This window comes from Protopterus annectens, chromosome 5.part0, assembly GCF_019279795.1.
Source record: "Protopterus annectens isolate FY-2018-M chromosome 5.part0, PAN1.0, whole genome shotgun sequence".
NCBI classification, from domain to species: Eukaryota; Metazoa; Chordata; order Ceratodontiformes; family Protopteridae; genus Protopterus; species Protopterus annectens.
This window is the reverse complement of record NC_056735.1, coordinates 1,340,217,529-1,340,236,886: the sequence shown is the minus strand read 5'-3', so window position 1 is coordinate 1,340,236,886 and position 19,358 is coordinate 1,340,217,529.

Here is a 19,358-nt window from a genome sequence, read left to right as displayed (position 1 = left end):
ACAAATTGGCTTGACAGAGGCATGTAGCTAGGAAGGATGTGCAGCAGATAAGACTGATAAAGGATAATGGTGGAAGTGAACTCACTAGCGAGGAGAGTGTGTCGAGCAGGTGGAAACAGTACTTTGATGGGCTGTTGAATGAAGAGAATGAGAGGGAGAGAAGGTTGGATGATGTGGGTATGGTGAATCAGGATGTGCAACAGATTATCAAGGGGGAAGTAAGGATAGCTATGAAAGGTTTAAGAATGGAAAGGCTATTGGTCCAGATGACATACCTGTGGCAGCATGGATGCGTTTAGGACAAATGGCAGTAGCCTTTTTAACCGGGTTGTTTACTGTAATCTAGGAAAGTGAGAGGATGCATGAGTAGATGAAATGTGTTTGGGTACTGATTATGAGAATAAGGGAGGATTTCAGAGCTGTAGTAACTACAGAGGGATAACACTGATCAGTCACAGCATGAGGTAATGAGGTAATGGTAAAGGGTGGTGGGAGCTAGGTAAGAAGGGAGGTGAGGATTACTGATCAGCAGCATGGTTTCATGGTAGGAAAGAGCAGTGCAGATGTGATGTTTGCTCTGAGAGTGTTGATGGGGACATACAGAGACGGTCAGATGTAGCTGTGTTATGTCTCTGTGGACTTACAGACAGCATATGACAGGATGTCTAGAGAGGAGTTGTGGTATTGTATGAGGTTGTCAGGAATGGCGGAGGAATCTGTAAGAATGCTACAGGATATGTACAAGGCTAGTCTGACAGCAGTGAGTTCTGCATTGGGAGTGACAGGTGTGTTTAACGTGGAGGTGGGAGTACATCAGGGATCAGCTATGAGCCCTTTCTTATTTGCAGTGGTGATGGACAGGTTGACAGACATGATCAGACAGAAGTCCCCCTAGACTGTACTGTTTGCAGATGACATTATGGTCTGTAGGGAGAGTAGGGAACAGATTGAGAAGACCCTGGAGAGGTGGAGGTATGGTCTATAGGGAGGAGGAATGATGGTCAACAGGACTAAGACGGAATATATGTGTGTGAATGGGAGGGAGGATGGAGGAATGGTGAGGATGCAGGGAGTACAGTTTTCAAAGGTGGATAGGTGTAAATACTTGGGAACAACAGTTCAGAGTAATGGTGAGTGTGGGGGAGAGGTGAAGAAATGAATACAGGCAAGATGTGGGGGGTGGAGAAGAGTGTCATGTGTGATTTATGACAGACAAGCACCATTAAGAGTGACAGGGTAAGTCTACAATAGGGTAGTGAGACCAGCTATGTTATATGAGTTGGAGATATTGCCAGTGAAAGAAGAGGCACAAGTCAAAGCTGGACATAGCAGAGATACTGATGGTATGATTTGCAGTGTGTGTGGCCTAGCAGTGTCATAGTCAGTATTGTGCAACACACACTTCAGTAGTGGTCATATGTGAGCCGTACTTTCCTGGGGTGACGCGGGGCCCTGAGCTGTGTTCTATGTCACTGCATGGACAGACACAGTTTCTATAGCCATAGGTTTTGCTCAGCAATACATCAGTACAGCATGTGTTGCTGAGACATAATATTGTTTGAATTTCCTATTTTCCACGTTTACATGCCTCCTTACTACATTCCATTACAGGCTTAATTGTTTGACATAGCTGTGGTTTTTGGTTTTCAGTTCAGTTGGTATACTCCATCTGTCTCAGTGGGTGTGTGTGTCTATCTGTGTGTGTGTGTGTGTGTGTGTGTGTGTGTGTGTGTGTGTGTGTGTGTGTGTGTGTGTGTGTGTGTGTGTGTGTGTGTGTCTTTCTCTGTCTCTCACTTTCTCTGAGACAGATGTAGGATATACATCTGTTTTGTATAGGCAACATCTTGCCTTTAGTAGGTAATGCTCATGAGCAGCTGATGGCCTGTGTACCAGTTGGAGTCCCCCACTTGCTGACTGCATGTGGAACAGCTATGGTATCATTCCCATACCCAATAGCATGGAAACACACTCCTATAACGGAGTACTTCATGTGGGAGTTGCCCCTTTTCCTTGACTGGGTGGAGTACTTTTTGGAGGTGTGTGATGAACAGCATCACAGAGTGTAGTTGGAAATTCCTCTTACAACAAACACTGTGGACACAGCCCAACAAACTGGGGGAAAATGTTCCAGACATAGGGACAGAATGTTAGTATTGCTGTTATACAGTTGAAGTAATGCTAGTCTGACAAGTTTTGTGTGGATATGACTGTTCTGCATGAATTTAAGTCTGATAGTCTTATGTGGTTGACATAGCTCTCAACTGTAGGGCTATCCGCAGACTAGCCAGAGTTTGGACTCTTATATTTGGTGTGTTACTCACACATTATTTGGTCTTGGAAATTCAGTAGCAGACTCTGAGGATTGCAGCCAGTAAATGGTAACATCCATGTGTGTTTCTGACTTCATATCCCTCAGGACAGATATGTTACAATAACCCTGTTACACCAGCAACTTTCTCAGTTTATGACAGCAATATGTCAATAATGCCCCTGTGTTTGGGCCTCTACCCCCAAGTATGTCATGCTTTGTCCAGATGTAATGCTGTAAGAGGTGTATAGGTATAGTATATCATTATATAGTGACTTCATTCCAGATATCATCCCAGTGATGTATCAGACTGCCAGACATGTTACGTGTAGAAGGCCTTATATATGAGGATGAAGCCTGGATGTTCTATGGGACACTATACAATTGAGAGGGCTGTGTATTTCTGGTAATTGTTGAAAGATTGTCAGGATTGTGAACTAGTGTATTGTGAATGTATTATTTGGCCTGTATAGGGAGGGGGGGTAGATGTTCATAGGTTCATAGGTAGGTACTATGTTATCAGCAAAAGGGCCTATGTAAGCCTAGCCAACAAGGTTCCCTGGCTTATGCCACCCAAAAAAGTTATTGTCCTGTGACACTGTCGAGCAGAGACACAGAAGTTATCCCCAGGGTGTATTTCCTATTTCCTATCCACTCATCAAGATTTTTCTTAAAGAGCGCTAATAAAGAACTTTGCTTGACATAAATGGGTAGCCTATTCCAGAGTATGGGAAGTATCTGGGACAGGAATCTATTCCTCCAGCATGTCCTGTTTATTGTGGTGACAAGGTTTAGGTGCTTAGAGTGTGTAGCTTAGAGGGATTGGGATTTCTTTAGATGTAGCATGTCCAACAGCTCTGGGTTTGACATAGCTTTTTATGTTAGGCAAAGATCACCTTGGAGTAGGTGATATGCTACGGAGTAAAGCTGGAGTTTTTTGAGATGGTCAGTGTAGGGCATTTGTTTGAGGCCAGTAATCCTCTTTGTGAGGTACTTCTGTGGCCTTTCTATCTGCTGCAGATGTCTTGTGAGGTACATTCCAAAAGGGGCGTTGTACTCTATAATGGGTCTAATGAGTGTTGAGTAGAGAGGAACAATGGCCTCTTTTTTCCTGGATGAGAACCCTTTTATGATGAGGTGTGCCATGTAGAAGGACTTACTGACTACTGTGGCAATGTGACTATCAAAGGAGAGACTACTGTCCTGGGTCTCAAGGTCTCTTATCACACATTCGGTGTTAAGTAGATTGCTGCCTATGTGGTAGTTCATGGGTACAGAGTTTTTACCAAAGGGGATGACACTGCAGTTTTTGGCACTGAGCTTGAGGCCATGACTCTGACACCAGGCATCTGTCTCAGCGAGGCTCTTCTGTAGGATGTCCACATCATTTGGAGACTTGACTATGGCTCCTAGTTTGCAGTCATCTGTGAACTTTGTTAGCCAGAGGCGTTCTGTGTTAGCCTGTACTTCAGAGAAGTAGATACCAAACAGGAGAGGTCCCAGGATAGAACCCTGTGGTACTCCACTTGTCACTGCTTTGAGGTCAGATTTGGAGTCCGCAACCTTTACAGTGTGGGTTCTGTCAGTGAGGCAGTTGACAACCCATCTTGTGACGTAGGGATTTATACCTAGTCCAGTGAGTTTAGCTATAATTCCAGAATGGGGGATGGTGTCAAAAGCCTTGGCGAGGTCAAGATAGGCTGTGTGAACCATCTTACCCTCATCTACGGCTTTGGTGACTTCCTCAAAGAAGTTGATCATGTTCAGAAGGCATGATCTGTCTTTCACAAACCCGAAGTGGATGGGATCCAGAGTTTGGAGGTTACCAATGTCTTTGTTTATGAGTTCCATGGCCTTGCAGACCAGGCTCGTCAGGCTAATAGGTTGATAGTTCCCAGGATCAGTGGTGGCTCCCCCTTTGTGGAGTGGGATAACTGTTGCTGTGCACCATTCAGTAGGCACAAAGCCTGATACAAGGGTATTATTGAACATGGTGCTTAAGTGGGGAGCGAGTTCGCTCTGAAGTTTGTGTAAAATGCAGCCTGGGATGTTGTCCGGTCCCATGGATGCTGTGTTTTTGGCTTTAGAGAGTGCAGCTTTTACCTGCATAGTTGTGATTACAGGGACTCTGCATTCTTCCTGTATATATATATATAGGCCCTTTAGGGGGTGGGTGGGGGGGTAAAGTTAGCACTGAACCTATCTGCCAGGATGTTGGCAATATCAGTTGGTTCTGTAATTTTTGTGCTGTTGTGCTGTAACTCAGAGCAGATCTGGGTGATGCCATTGAGATTCTTGACAGAGCTATAGAATGTTTTGTGGTTGTCCTTAGAATTAGTGGCGATTTTGTTTTTGTAGCTAGCTTTGGAGGATCTTATAAGGGAGCTCCTCCACTCATGGTATTTTACTCTCTTTTGCAACAGTTTCTTTCTTCTGTTGCACAGTTTGTTTATGGCAGGGGACCACCAGATTGGCTTCCTTTTTTTGGAGGATAGCGTCTTGGTTCTGTTTGGGATAGCATGATCCTTGCACTCGTGTAAGTGCTTATAGAGTGCATTTGTGTAAGATTCAGCAGACGTAACTGTATTGTCCATCTGCATGGGTGTCATGAAGTTCACCACTTTTGTCTTAAGAAGCATGAAGTTGGCTTTGGAGAAATTTTTTACCGTGGTTTCCTTAATGAGGGGTGGGGGCAGGATGTGGATATCAATGGTGATTAGCTTATGGTCAGATCGGACCAATGAGAAGTTGACTTCAGGTGTGGAACACTGGTCACTCATGTTGGTAATGACTAGGTCTAGGATATTGCTGCCCCTGGTGGGGGTGTGAATAAGTTGATCCAGGGCAGTGGAGTTTATGAAGTCCAGAAAGCGTTGAGCTAAGGAGTTGGTACATGAGTAGTTTTCCCAGTTAAAGGTGGGGTAGTTGAAGTTGCCCATTATTAGGGTGTTTGGTTGAACCCTAATATTTTCCAGTGCATCAGGAAAAGAGGAGTGGGAATCCTGGGGCATGGTGTGGGATTTGTAACAAGCTACAATTTGGATTGCAATTTTGCCCAGAGTTAGTTGCACTTGGATAACCTCAGATGCATTATGCTGAGCAACTGGCATGGAGGTGAGGATATCCTTAATGATTATGTACACACCTCCGCCTTTGGTGTTTCGGTCTAGGTAAAATGGCCGAAAAGTGTGGTATGAGTTATAGCCTGGTAGTGCAGGGGTGCTCTCTGGAGCCTTGAACCAGGTCTCAGTCACTGCACAGATATCGATGTTCTCCATTTTAAGGAGTGCCTTGAGTGAGTGCATTTTGAGATTTAGACTTCTGGCATTGAGTAGCATTACCCTCCATTTTTGCTTGCCTGTTCCTGATATGGTGGTGAATTTGTCATTTGAACCTTGCCTAAAAAAGGCACTATAGGGGCAGCAAGATCCTTAGCCAGTATCCAGAATCCCAGGGGTGACAGGTGCAGGCCATCTGTGGCAAAGCATTGTGTTCTGTCGACCATGTCATTCCAAGCAGACAGATACTAGATCCCCTTAGAATGACACCATAAGCTTAGCCAATTGTTGAAGTCAATCATTTTGTCTTTGTACTGCGGTATCATTCTGAGTGATGGCAGAATGCTACTCAGGGCTAGGGTCATACCTGCCTGGGCTACAAGATCGGAGACCTCTGCCATGTCTCTTTTCATGTAGTCCAGGGAGGTACGTCTCAGGTCATTCACACCAGCATGGACAATGACAGACTCATATTTGTACTTGTTGTGGAGTGACCTGAGTGCGTGGGTTATGTGGTGGATCCTGGCACCCGACAGGCAGCTGACAGTAACTTTCTCCTTGTTTAGCCTGGTGAGTGGGACATCAGGGTGCCTGACTATAGAGTCACCTATGACTAGTGTGTTGGGTACATTGTTTTGCCTTATTTGCTCTGGTTGAGTGGCACGCTGAGTCTGTGGGCTATGTGTCATTTGTGTTGTGTTGGGGGATGGAGGTTGCTTGCGTTTCTACTTTGGAGGTCTCTGTCGCTTAGACAGATTATTATTGAAAGCCCCCCTGAATGTTTTTGTTACTATGTGTGGATTTTGGTGGTGTAGATTTAGTGAGACTATGTGATGAGTGTGGTGTGGTGCAAATGTTTACCTTCTCCTCATGACTGTCAAGTTCAGTCTTGGTTGGAGAGAGCTTTACCTACAGTTTTGCTAGGTAAGTGCATCTCTCACAGGTTGTAGTGTTAGGTGGTAGGAGGAGAGGGTTGTCTGTGTACATGAGGCAATTTCTACATTGCCCCAAGATGCCCAGATTCATCAGATAGACAGGAGAGAACACTGAGAGCTGACCTTTGGACATGCCTGAATATAAAACTAGTTTCCTCTATATAAGTGAGGAAAGTGAGTACAAGAGCTGTTTTTCTCTAAGCAAGTGAGAAAAGTAAGTACAAAAACTGTTTTCCTCTAGGTAATGAGGAAGGTTGAGTGTTATAGTAATTAGTAGCTTATTTAGTGCTTACAGCTTCTGAACAAGTGCTAAGCACGAATAAGCAAATTTAAGTGCTAAAACTAAGAATCTGTATCTGCACTAGATGAGTTACAGGACAGAAACAAGTGCAAATGCAGGCTTTCAAATCAGAAAGTTGAGAGAGATGAAAGAGATTGCCCAAACGGCCAATAACTACAATTTCTGGGCCAGAACCACTCCTTATGTGGTAGACAGGTTACCTAGTGCTCACCACTCCCACTGATAAGCTAGAAGGCTTCCCTCCAACACAGAAAGGCTTGGGGGGATCAGAAGCTTACATACAGTCCTGGATACAGCAAATCTGTATCTGGAACACTAGTTACAGGAATGGTAGGAAACAGGCTTACAGTTTTTTTTTTTTTTTTTAACAGAAAAGTAGCTAAAACAGTAGTAAAAACAATTCACATGCAGTGCAAGCTAGCACACTTGAGTATGTAGCAATATTAGACCAAACACAGTTTAAAAAATGCAATTCAATTAGAAAGGAATAAAAGCAAGTGCAGAAAGAGTTTATTAGGTAGAATGTGGTAAAGAGATGGGACTGGGGGAGTGTCCCAGATCAAATCTACAGTGGGGCGGGCAACTGCAAAATCCACCAAATTTAAACTACAAGCCAGAAATAGGGAGGGTGGGTGTTACTAACAGGTCTAATTTTATGCAAGTGATCCTTGAGTTAGATAACACACAAGCTGTAAAGACCAGTTATACCAACTGAAGACATGGCAGAAAATAGGGGGAGGTGGTACAAAACAGTTTCAACAGAGATCTAAGCAACAATTAACCGTACAAACTCTAAAACCAAAAAAATATACTCAGCTCCGTATATTTGCAGATTGATTGGAAAGCAGTCTCTCAGAACAGGGAGACAACAGTTTCAACAGATATCTAAGCAACAATTAACAGTACAAACTCTAAAACCAAAAAAATTATACTCAGCTCTGTATATTTGCAGATAGATTGGAAAGCAATCTCTCAGAACACAGGTTCCAGCAATTAAAAAAAAGTGTAAGTGTTGAGGGTCCTTTTCTATCTGACTTTGCATGCTGCTCCAGCTTCTGGTGCTCTATCAGCTGTATATGTTTGTAGGGGAAGACTGAGACATGTCCCATACCACAGTCAGGCATCAGACTACACTGTGAATTGGGCCAGTATATATAGGGTAGTGTGTGAGTGGCAAACATGCTGATGATTTTGTTCACACAGACCATATACTCTATTAAATGTGTTGAGATTGGTTCTGGGTATGCACTTTCATGCTGGTGTCTGTTTGCCAGTGCTGTTACATCCCTGAAGTGCCTGATATATTTGCAATTACATGTGTATTCCCCCATAGAAAAATTGGGTTTGTGTTGTGTAAGTCTCCCTGTAGATTAGACAGTACTTGGTGGCATGCATAGCAGCTCAGTGTAGTTTCCCTACTGTGATGTTATGCCCCAATATTTATCAGATGTACGGTTGCCTGTCCACCATATGTGTTGTGTATGTCTGACACATCAGTGGGATGATGTGAAGATTTATGTCAGTGAGTATTGGGGAGTAATTTGGTTTTGGACTTGGGCTATTCCAGTCAATATATCGTACAACAGACAGGAGGGTGTTACTGCATGAACTGTATCACCTTATCTACTCCAGTATTTGGGATATGTTCCCAGTTTCATGGCTTTACCCCCCCCCCCCCAGGTCAGACTTGGTCCAGATTTGTTGAACTAAGGGGTTCTGAGCATACCTCTTGACTGACCAGATTATTTCAGACTGTCCAGGATTATTGTATATATATATATATATATATATATATATATATATATATATATATATATATATTAATTTCTGTGGCAAGTCACTGTGATGATGTGAGGATTTCTGTCTGTAAATGATGACATGACTCACATCCTTCTGAACATGTATACTGACATGAACCCTATTACTGTAGCAGCATTCTACATTTATAACTGCAGTATGTACATTATGTCCCTGTTCTTGGACCATTGTCCCCCCATTTTGACAGCCTGTTCCCAGAATTATTGCACTAAGAGGTGTAGAGGGATGGTGCTGGGTATGACTCCACTACATGTTATGGGCATAAATAAATAAATATATATATGTATATATTGTTATGGGCATATATATATATATATATATATATATATATATATATATATATATATATATATATATGTATGTATATATTGGTTCATTGGTACTAGGCTATCTGCCCTAGGGCCTATACAAGCCTTGTTTGTGTCTTTTGGCTTTTCCCAGTTAGGGGCTGCCACAGCGGAACTCCGGTCCGCTAATGATTGGTAGTGGATTTTTACGTACCGGGTTACCAGCCCTGACACACAACCTTCAATGAAGGTACACCCATTCACGTATGCCTCCACACAGAAGACGCTCTAGCTGAGAATCGAACGGGACAACATCTTGCTATGAGACGACAATGCTACCGCAGCACCACCACCACAGTCGCAGGGCCTATACAAGCCTAGCCATAAAAATTCCCTGGCTATTTCTTCCCACAGTATTTTCTTCTCTGGACCCCTGTATAGCAGGGCAACAGATGTGATCCCTGAGGTGAATTTACTATCACCCATCCAATCATCAAGGTTCCTTTTGAAGAGGGCCAAAGAGGTGCTCTGCTTGACATGTATGAGCAGTCTATTCCAGCGTCTGGGGAGTATCTGGGTCAGGAACCTATCCCTCTAGCATGTTTCATTCATTGTGATGACAAGGTTTAGATCCCTGGAGCATGTGTCTCTGATGGTGTTAGAGAAATATGTATTTGAATATATATGAAGTGCTACTTTTAAAAGCAAAGTAGTATGTAATGCATTTTATTCTATTAATAATATAACCAAGAGATGAATTCATGTGTAATTGCAAGAAGTTTTTGAAACTGCAGTATGCCTTGTTGCACGTTGGCCTCTGACCCTGGCAGCTGCTAGCTCAAGCAAGTTTTAATGTTTATGCTTTTCACAAATGATTATCTGCTGGGTCAGGAAATTAAATATGTGAAATAATGAAATCTTCTGCTCTTTCCTGCTGGGATGATTTGGCCTTGCGCATGTGTTACTAGATAACACGCAGCTGTTGGGAAAGTGTTACAGGGGAACAAAGAAGTGTATTAGAAGACTGAATCTGCTATTGTATTCAAACCAGCCTGAAACCTTGAAGAAGTAACTTTACAGAAAGACATTATGTCTGACCAGGTGGCAAACAAGGCCGTATTGTTACCAGAGGAAAACTTTTTTAAATATACAGCATCAGCATTATTTAATGAATAGAATACTGTAAGCTAAAGTGATGTAGATGCCCTGTGACTGACCACGTCAGTAAGGTGGGCACAACTTGAATGTAAGAAACTATAAAAATTGTGTGCTTCCTGTTTCATGTCAGACAAAATTCTGTACTTGTATGTTTTTTGCCTCCTGGTGTACACTAGTAAACTTTTGAACCTGAACCTCCTGTGTATTGATCTCTTGATTTTATTTAACAGTTTGGTCCTTCTTAGCCGGAAATCCCTCAGACAGCTGCAGATCAGAGTCTACCGGTGGTCGAATACTGAGCAGAAGAAGTTACTGAAACAGTTCTTCTTGGGTAAAAAGACCTCCGACTGAATTGTAGTTTAAAGAGGCTGGCCACTTTCTGATCTGTGGCCGAAGAGCGGATCCTGGACGGCTCAATACCGGAGGCTCAGGTAGGAAGATTTTTGCCTTTTTTCTGTTTTAGATCAAGGACTAGGTTACAGTAAATATTGTTGTCAAGATTTGTTATGCAGATCAGGGACAAAAGGAATTAGTGTGTATTTGGTCATAGATCAGGGTAACAGAATAAGGTAGGCAGTTATTCTAGATAAACTGTGAAAGGAACCTTGGTACCACGTGATAAGAAGGGTTATGTAACATTTTCTTTTAACATGGGAAATCAGTGCACTAAAACATTGCGAGATCCGCCCCTAACCAAGAAGCTTGAAATATATGCAATCACAACGTTCTGATAATGTTAGGTATTATACGAAGTGGGTTAACAAATATGAATTTGATGGTAAATTAGATAAAACTTCACTGGTTAAACTCCTTAAGCATCTTAAATCTGATGCGGAAGGTCAGGCAAAAAAGCAACGCCAATTAGGCATTCCTCAGGCACACAGGTGGATTGAGGAAGCAAACCGTAGGGAACAGAAGACTAAAAATTCAAAAGCATTATTTTTAGACAAAGAAGATAATAACATAGTAATAGCAACGGCTCCTCCTCCCCTGCCCCCCTCCATTACCTTTTTCAGGATATGAAGCGAGTGGACAGGCTGGTCCACCTCCGCGTTATCCTGAGGTCTCAGGGAGACCGCAACCATTTGTTAGAGATACTATTGAAACTAGGTCCCGAGCACATAAAATACATGGGGACGCAGAATCGTATCAAATAGAGAGAAACCTACAGGATGAGAATGAGGAAGAAATGTGTCTGCTTATAGAGGTCCCATATCCTCAAGCAGGGTGGGACCCAACTCTCTTAGTATACAGACCATGGACACCGGAGGATATCCGGAAAGCTACTGAGGGAATTCCCCATCCAAAAGTTAATTTTACGAAATTTTTAGAAGATTTGCAAGGCATGAGGTTGAGTTACCACTTGAATGGGGAAGAAGTAGAAAAAGTAGTAAGACAAATTATAGGTCCAGACTGGCACATGATTTGTGGCACCTGAAATCCTCATAATGCAGAGCTTAAACCACTCCCACATAGTGATGCAGAACTAGACAATAGAGTGAAAGGTCTTACAGACCGAATTTCTGAGAAATGGAAGCCTAGAGCAGACTGAACTTGCATTAACCAATGCATACAACAGGAAAATGAGATGGTAGATGGGTACTATGCTAGATTATTGGAATGTTTTAATAACCATAGCGGTATGACAGTTCCTGAAAATGAAGTAAATGATTCCCCGTATGAACAACAATTGAAAAATGCATTTTTAAAAGGTTGCATTGCACCTATCAGTAGCTTCATAACAAAGCATATGATAGACCATCGAACAGGTAGGCTACAAGCCTTACTTGAATATGCTAGACATGCTGAAAGACATTTTAATAGCAAAAAGAAAAAGAAAGCGCAAGTCTTCACTGCTGAAGACGGAGCTGAAGTATTCGTGTTACAGTCAGGCAAAAAGGGAAAGAAAAATGCCCAGGGGAAATAAACAGTCTGACTAGTGGTCAGAAGATTTTGAGGAAAGGAAAAAGAGAGGTGAATGCTTTAAGTGCGGGAAGAAGGGACATCTAGCAAGGGATTGTAAACAGAATAAAAAGGTAATCACAGAAGACAAGGGAGATGAGGACTGACTATATGATAGTGAAGATACATCATGCAGAAGTCAGAAATCATCAGGAGAAGTTAATAAACAGAGGACAAATGTAAATGTGATAGAAGGAATAGAGGAAGTGCAAGTAGACATGGAGGATGAAGAAAGTGAAATTCTGGATTTAGCATTATTGAGCTTAGAGCTCTACTTAGCAGACACAAAACCAGAAGTTACACTTCTGGTGGAAGGAAAGGAAGTTAAATTCCTGTGTGACTCAGGAGCATCACAGACACCGATACACCCCTCCAAGTTACCAGAACATTCTGAATCACCTGACTATATATTAATGAAAGCTGCAAATGGACAGCTATACAGGGAACCACTCTCCCATGATATAGCAATAACTGACCCTGTTTCAGGTATGACTCAAAGAAGTAAAATTGTTGTTTCTGCAAAATGTCCAGTAAACCTATTGGGTAGGGACCTTATGCAGATATTTGGCATAGCAGTAGTTCCGACTGTGCAGGGTATGGAGGCACAGAGGCAAATGAATACTTTTGTGGTGCGATCGGAGGGTGAAACTTTTTATTGGTACAGCCAGGACCCAGTTACGACTGGTCCAGGGGCAGTAACCGAGGAACTGATGAACATAGCCATCAGTAAAGCCCCCTCCCTTGACACTGATTGACAGCATTTGTTACACTGTACTCTATATTACTGTAATACGCCAGGACCTGATAAAGAATATGAGCAAGAATTGTTCATAAATCATGCAACTAGATTAGTATTACGTACTTTGTATTGGGATACTGAGGGAAACAGTGTAGTTAGCTGTTCATTACCTCAGGAATTCCTTGCATTATATAGGTCAAATCGATTGCCGCATGTCAGCTTGACCAAGAACAAAAACATAAAATGGGCAGACTTAGGAGAGAAGGTAACGAGACGGGAGAAACAGACTGACTTAGAATTGTCAGAACAAGGGATACAGAAACAAAAGTTGAATTGGTTGATGCAGACGCACCCGGCTGTGCACTTGCAATCTAGAGAGGACAGCTGATTAGCATTTTTATTAGAAGAAGAGAAAACCTTATGTGACATACCAACGACTCTTTGGTCAACAGGCAAGTCAGACATAGGACTTATTCGAACAGCAGGATCAGTTACAATTACACCGAAGTCAGAATTTAGACCACAGAAAAGACAATACCCTTTGAGGAAAGATGCAGAAATAGGAATCAAGCCTATAATAGCAGCATTACTCAGGGAAGGAGTACTGGTAGAATCTCCTGATTCACCATGTAATACACCCCTAGTTCCTGTTAAAAAAGTAAATGGGGAATGGCGGATGGTTCAAGATTTACAAACTGTAAACAATGCAGTGATACTCAGAGCACCTATGGTGCCAGACCCACATACTTTGTTAAATGACTTAAAGCCCCAACAGAAATATTTCTCTGTGGTAGATATCAGTAATGCTTTCTTTTCAATACCTATACATCCTGATAGTCAGTACTGGTTTGCATTTACATTTCAGGGTAAAAGGTATACCTATACTCGACTACCACAGGGATACTGTGAGAGCCCAACAATATTTGCACAAGAAATGGCTAGCAACCTGGCAGGGTTTACCCCACCAGGAGGTAGTCAAATTCTACTTTACGTAGATGACATTTTGCTAGCAGCCCCCACCCAGCAGCAATGCAGGGAAGATACTGTAGCGCTATTGAAATTCTTAGCAACACAAGGACACAAAGTAAACAAAAGTAAGTTACAACTCTGGAAAAAGCAAGTTAGATACCTAGGATATGTGATATCCAATGAAGGTAGGATATTAGACGAGGATATAAAGACAGCAATTTTACAAGCACCCAAACCAGCAACCAAGAAGGAAATGATGTCCTTCTTGGGGACAACTAATTTTTGTCGGAGTTGGATACCAAACTATGCTTTGGAGTCTGCTCCACTGACTGACTTGATATATAAAATACCAATGGCAGCACAAGATTTATTACAATGGACACCTGAAGCAGAAACGGCTTTCTACAGAATGAAGCAGTTGATAGCTTCTTCATTAGTTTTAGGACTCCCAAATTATCACAAATGGTTCTTTCAGACCGTAGACTGCAAGCAAGGATATATGATGTCAGTGCTGATGCAACAACATGGGGATAAGCAACGCCCCATAGCCTATTATTCATCACAGTTAGACCCAGTGGTGCGATCTTTGCCTCACTGTGTACAAGCAGTGGTCGCAGCTGCAATGGCAGTACAGGCCTCGGCCTCAGTGGTATTATTCCACCCTCTTACATTGAGAGTGCCTCATGCAGTCGCAATAATTTTACTGCAAGAAAAAGTAGCATATCTTTCTCTTGCTAGACATCTTTCATGTATGACTATACTTCTGAGCCAACCTCATATGACAATTGAACGATGTACGACATTAAATCCATCAACATTACTTCCAACTCCTGTGGATGGCACACCACACAGCTGCCTGCAGGAAATTGAACAGTTAACCTTGCCTAGACAAGATCTCACAGATATGCCCTTGGATAATGCCGAGGTGAAATATTACGTAGACTGCTCATGCAGAAGGGGCCCTACAGGGAAGAATCTAGTGGGGTATGTAGTAGTTACAGACACTGAAATTTTAGAAGCCCAATCCTTACCACATAACTTGTCTGCACAAGCAGCAGAATTGATAGCTTTAACACGAGCATGTACTTTAGCAAAAGACAAATGTGTAAACATATATACTGACAGTCAGTATGCTTTCTCTACAGTACATGTATTTGCACAACAATGGAAAAATAGGGGAATGATAACATCTAGTGGAAAACCAATTAATCATGCGCAATTTATTTTGGAATTATTAGAATCTATCCAGTTACCCACTAAAGTAGCTATTTGCAAATGTGTAGCTCATACAAAACAACAGGATAGGATTTCGAAAGGCAATGCGAGAGCTGATGCAGCTGCAAAGCAGGGGGCCTCAGACTCAGAAGCTTTACTTTTGAATGAGGAATTACAACCCTCTGAGATTTTAGATTTAGACATGTTAAAAACAATGCAGATGCTTACTACAAAAGCAGAAAAACAGAAATGGGAAAAACAAGGCGCAATTCTTGAAAATGGACTGTACATTTCCAAAGAGAAAAAAACGATATTGCTGTCTAATTTATTTAGATATGCAGCTTTGTTGAGCCATGGGCAGTGCCATGTCTGAACAGGGGGGATGGTACAGTTAGTAAACCGAATATTCCAAACATATGGATTCACAAACTACACCAAAAAATTTTGTGCAGCTTGTCATACTTGTAACAAGCACCATGCACAAGGGGCATTTAAACCTAAACAAGGAAGTTTTCCTATACCACCGTATCCATTCCATACTATCTGTATGGATTTCATAGAGCTGAATAAGTGTGAAGGGAAAAAATATTACCTAGTCATTGTAGATATGTTTTCTAAATGGGTAGAAGCTTTTTCAACCAAAAATCCGGATGCAGCAACAGTGGCGAAAGCCCTGATAAAAGAAATAATCCCTAGATTTGGCATACCGGAAAGGATTTATAGTGACAATGGTACACATTTTGTCAATCAGACCATCCAGCAACTTGGAAGATTTTTCGTAATCTCCATGAAAAATCATTGTGCCTACCACCCACAGTCTGCAGGACTGGTGGAAAGGTACAATGGGACCCTTAAGAACAAACTTAGGAAGTTAGTTGAGGAGACCCAGAAGAGTTGGATATACTGTTTGCCTTTGGCACTGCTGAGTATGAGAACAGTTCCAAATGTGAAGGGTTTGACTCCCTTCGAAATGTTTTTTGGGAGAGCATATTATGTGCCTCAGTGGAAAGCTCTCATGCCCGCAGAGCAAGAGGCTGACAGTTCATTAGCTAGTTATATGAGGAAACTGTTAACAAATAAATCTGTTTTGCAGTTTAACTCTTTTTCAGATAAAGAACAGACCAGACTGGTGGAAGCAGTTCTGGCCCCGGGAACTTGGGTGTGGTTAAAAGTGACAAAGAGGAAGAATTGGGTGAGTCCAAAGTGGGAAGGACCGTACCAGGTACTGTTGGCAATGCCTACTGCAGTCAGAGTGGCTGAGAGGACGTCCCGGGTCCATTTGACACACTGAAAACCGGTAAAGAACTTTCAACTTGATAAATCTTTGTGACTGATATACAACAAGGGCAAAATGGCCAAGAATAAAGCGAATAGAAATGCAGATCAACCCCAGAGATGTTGCATAATCATTTTGTTGAGTGTGCATTTATTGACTATAATTGTGACAATTTTCCTCTTGTTGTGGTTTTTCCTACATTCAACCACACAAGTAAAAGTGGGAAGATGTGACAAAACATCTATAGACTGGCATCCAAATTTTAACACATACCTAGCCATGAAGCGTGTATATGCAGAGACTATGAACATTTCAAATTGCTGGGTTTGTACAGCTATACCAACAGCATATGGAGGACTGTTAATGTCCGCTGTCCCTTTGGGGATAAATGAGACTTGGGAAAATTTGCTTTTTGATACAGTGACTGTGAGATCACAGGCCAAAATAGCTTTATTTTTACCTGTCACACAAAAAGGAATTGTATGTTTTTATAAAAATGATACTCTTCAGGTGGGCTGGAGCAATTGTAATATAACAATATCTTATCGGTGTTATATTAAGACTAGTAATGGCAATACTCTTTGCAATACTAATTATGACTCATATTTGAACTCAATGAAAACAACCATGAATGAAATTCGCAAGAATCCTGTTTTATTTAAACAATTGTCAGTTATAGACCAGAAAATGTTTCATGCAGGGTTAATGCATATTAGTACTAAAGTAGAAAATTGTTATTTTATTTGTGGGAAAAAAGCATACAAATGGCTACCTGAGAATTGGTCCGGCAGTTGTTTTTTGGGTTATCTGGTTCCGGATATAAGACATACTGCAGAATTACCTTTGGGTAAGATACAAAACGTGAGAGAAGCAGCCCGAAAACCTGAAGGTCCAGTCTAGAAACCTGTAAATCCAGTAGGACGGATCAAAGCTGGCTGGAAAAACCATAATACTGTAAAAGACAAAAGCAAATTGACTCATATGGACTTGAGTGACAGTGTTGTATCTTGGGCAGGAATATTCCCAGCATATGGAGCAGTCAAATCAATCTGGGAGTTGAGGAAGTTGTTGAAACTTCTCGAAGTAATGAGTAATGCAACTTTCTCTGCCTTAGAACTGGTGACTGATGAACTGAATGCAATGAGAACTGTTGTGCTGCAAAATCGAATGGCTCTTGACTTCACCGTAGCGGCGAGAGGTGGTACGTGCACGCTTATCAAAGAAGAATGCTGTGCATTTATTCCAGATAACAGGCATGAAATTAACAATCACTTGGAGGTAATTCATCAGGTATCAACCATGACTGAACCAGGCCCAAACCCACTGACGGACTTCTTCCAGAATCTATTTGGGGGGGGGGGGTTCCATCCTAATGAATATTCTGATCGCCATTTGTGTGGGTTTACTCCTATTAGGAGCATGTGTTTGTTGTGGAATTCCCTGCATGAAAAGATTAATCAAAGATTTTATTGATGTATCTGTTACTGAAACTTTGTACCAAGATATTGAGATTGAAAAATTGATCTCAGACGAAACTTTTTCTGAAGTATAGATCAAATGACTCACCTAGCTGAAAATCCTTAATGGAAGAGGTTAGGAGACGAAATGACATTATGTATACTTCAAAATAGAATAAAAGGTATTAATAGGAGGGAAAATGTTAGAGAAATATGTATTTGAATATATGTGAAGTGCTAGTTTTAAAAGCAAAGTAGTATGTAATGCATTTTATTCTATTAATGATATAACCAAGAGATGAATTCATGTGTAATTGCAAGAAGTTTTTGAAACTGCAGTATGCCTTGTTGCAAGTTGGCCTCTGACCCTGGCAGCTGCTAGCTCAAGCAAGTTTTAATGTTTATGCTTTTTACAAATGATTATCTGCTAGGTCAGGAAATTAAATATGTGAAATAATGAAATCTTCTGCTCTTTCCTGCTGGGATGATTTGGCCTTGTGTATGTGTTACTAGATAACACGCAGCTGTTGGGAAAGTGTTACAGGGGAACAAAGAAGTGTATTAGAAGACTGAATCTGCTATTGTATTCGAACCAGCCTGAAACCTTGAAGAAGTAACTTTACAGAAAGACATTATGTCTGACCAGGTGGCAAGCAAGGCCATATTGTTACCAGAGGAAAACTTTTTTAAATATACAGCATCAGCATTATTTAATGAATAGAATACTGTAAGCAAAAGTGATGTAGATGCCCTGTGACTGACCATGTCAGTAAGGTGGGCACAACTTGAATGTAAGAAACTATAAAAATTGTGTACTTCCTGTTTCATGTCAGACAAAAATTCTGTACTTGTACATTTTTTGCCTCCTGGTGTACACTAGTAAACTTTTGAACCTGAACCTCCTGTGTATTGATCTCTTGATTTTATTTAACAGTTTGGTCCTTCTTAGCCGGAAATCCCTCAGACAGCTGCAGATCAGAGTCTAACGGTGGTCGAATACTGAGCAGAAGAAGTTACTGAAACGGTTCTTCTTGGGTAAAAAGACCTCCGACTGAATTGTCGTTTAAAGAGGCTGGCCACTTTCTTATCTGTGGCCGAAGAGCGGATCCTGGACGGCTCAATACCGGAGGCTCAGGTAGGAAGATTTTTACCTTTTTTCTGTTTTAGATCAAGGACTAGGTTACAGTAAATATTGTTGTCAAGATTTGTTATGCAGATCAGGGACAAAAGGAATTAGTGTGTATTTGGTCATAGATCAGGGTAACAGAATAAGGTAGGCAGTTATTCTAGATAAACTGTGAAAGGAACCTTGGTACCACGTGATAAGAAGGGTTATGTAACATTTTCTTTTAACATGGGAAATCAGTGCACTAAAACATTGCGAGATCCGCCCCTAACCGAAGACGCGAAATATATGCAATCACAACGTTCTGATAATGTTAGGTATTATACGAAGTGGGTTAACAAATATGAATTTGATGGTAAATTAGATAAAACTTCACTGGTTAAACTCCTTAAGCATCTTAAATCCGATGCGGAAGGTCAGGCAAAAAAGCAACGCCAATTAGGCATTCCTCAGGCACACAGGTGGATTGAGGAAGCAAACCGTAGGGAACAGAAGACTAAAAATTCAAAAGCATTATTTTTAGACAAAG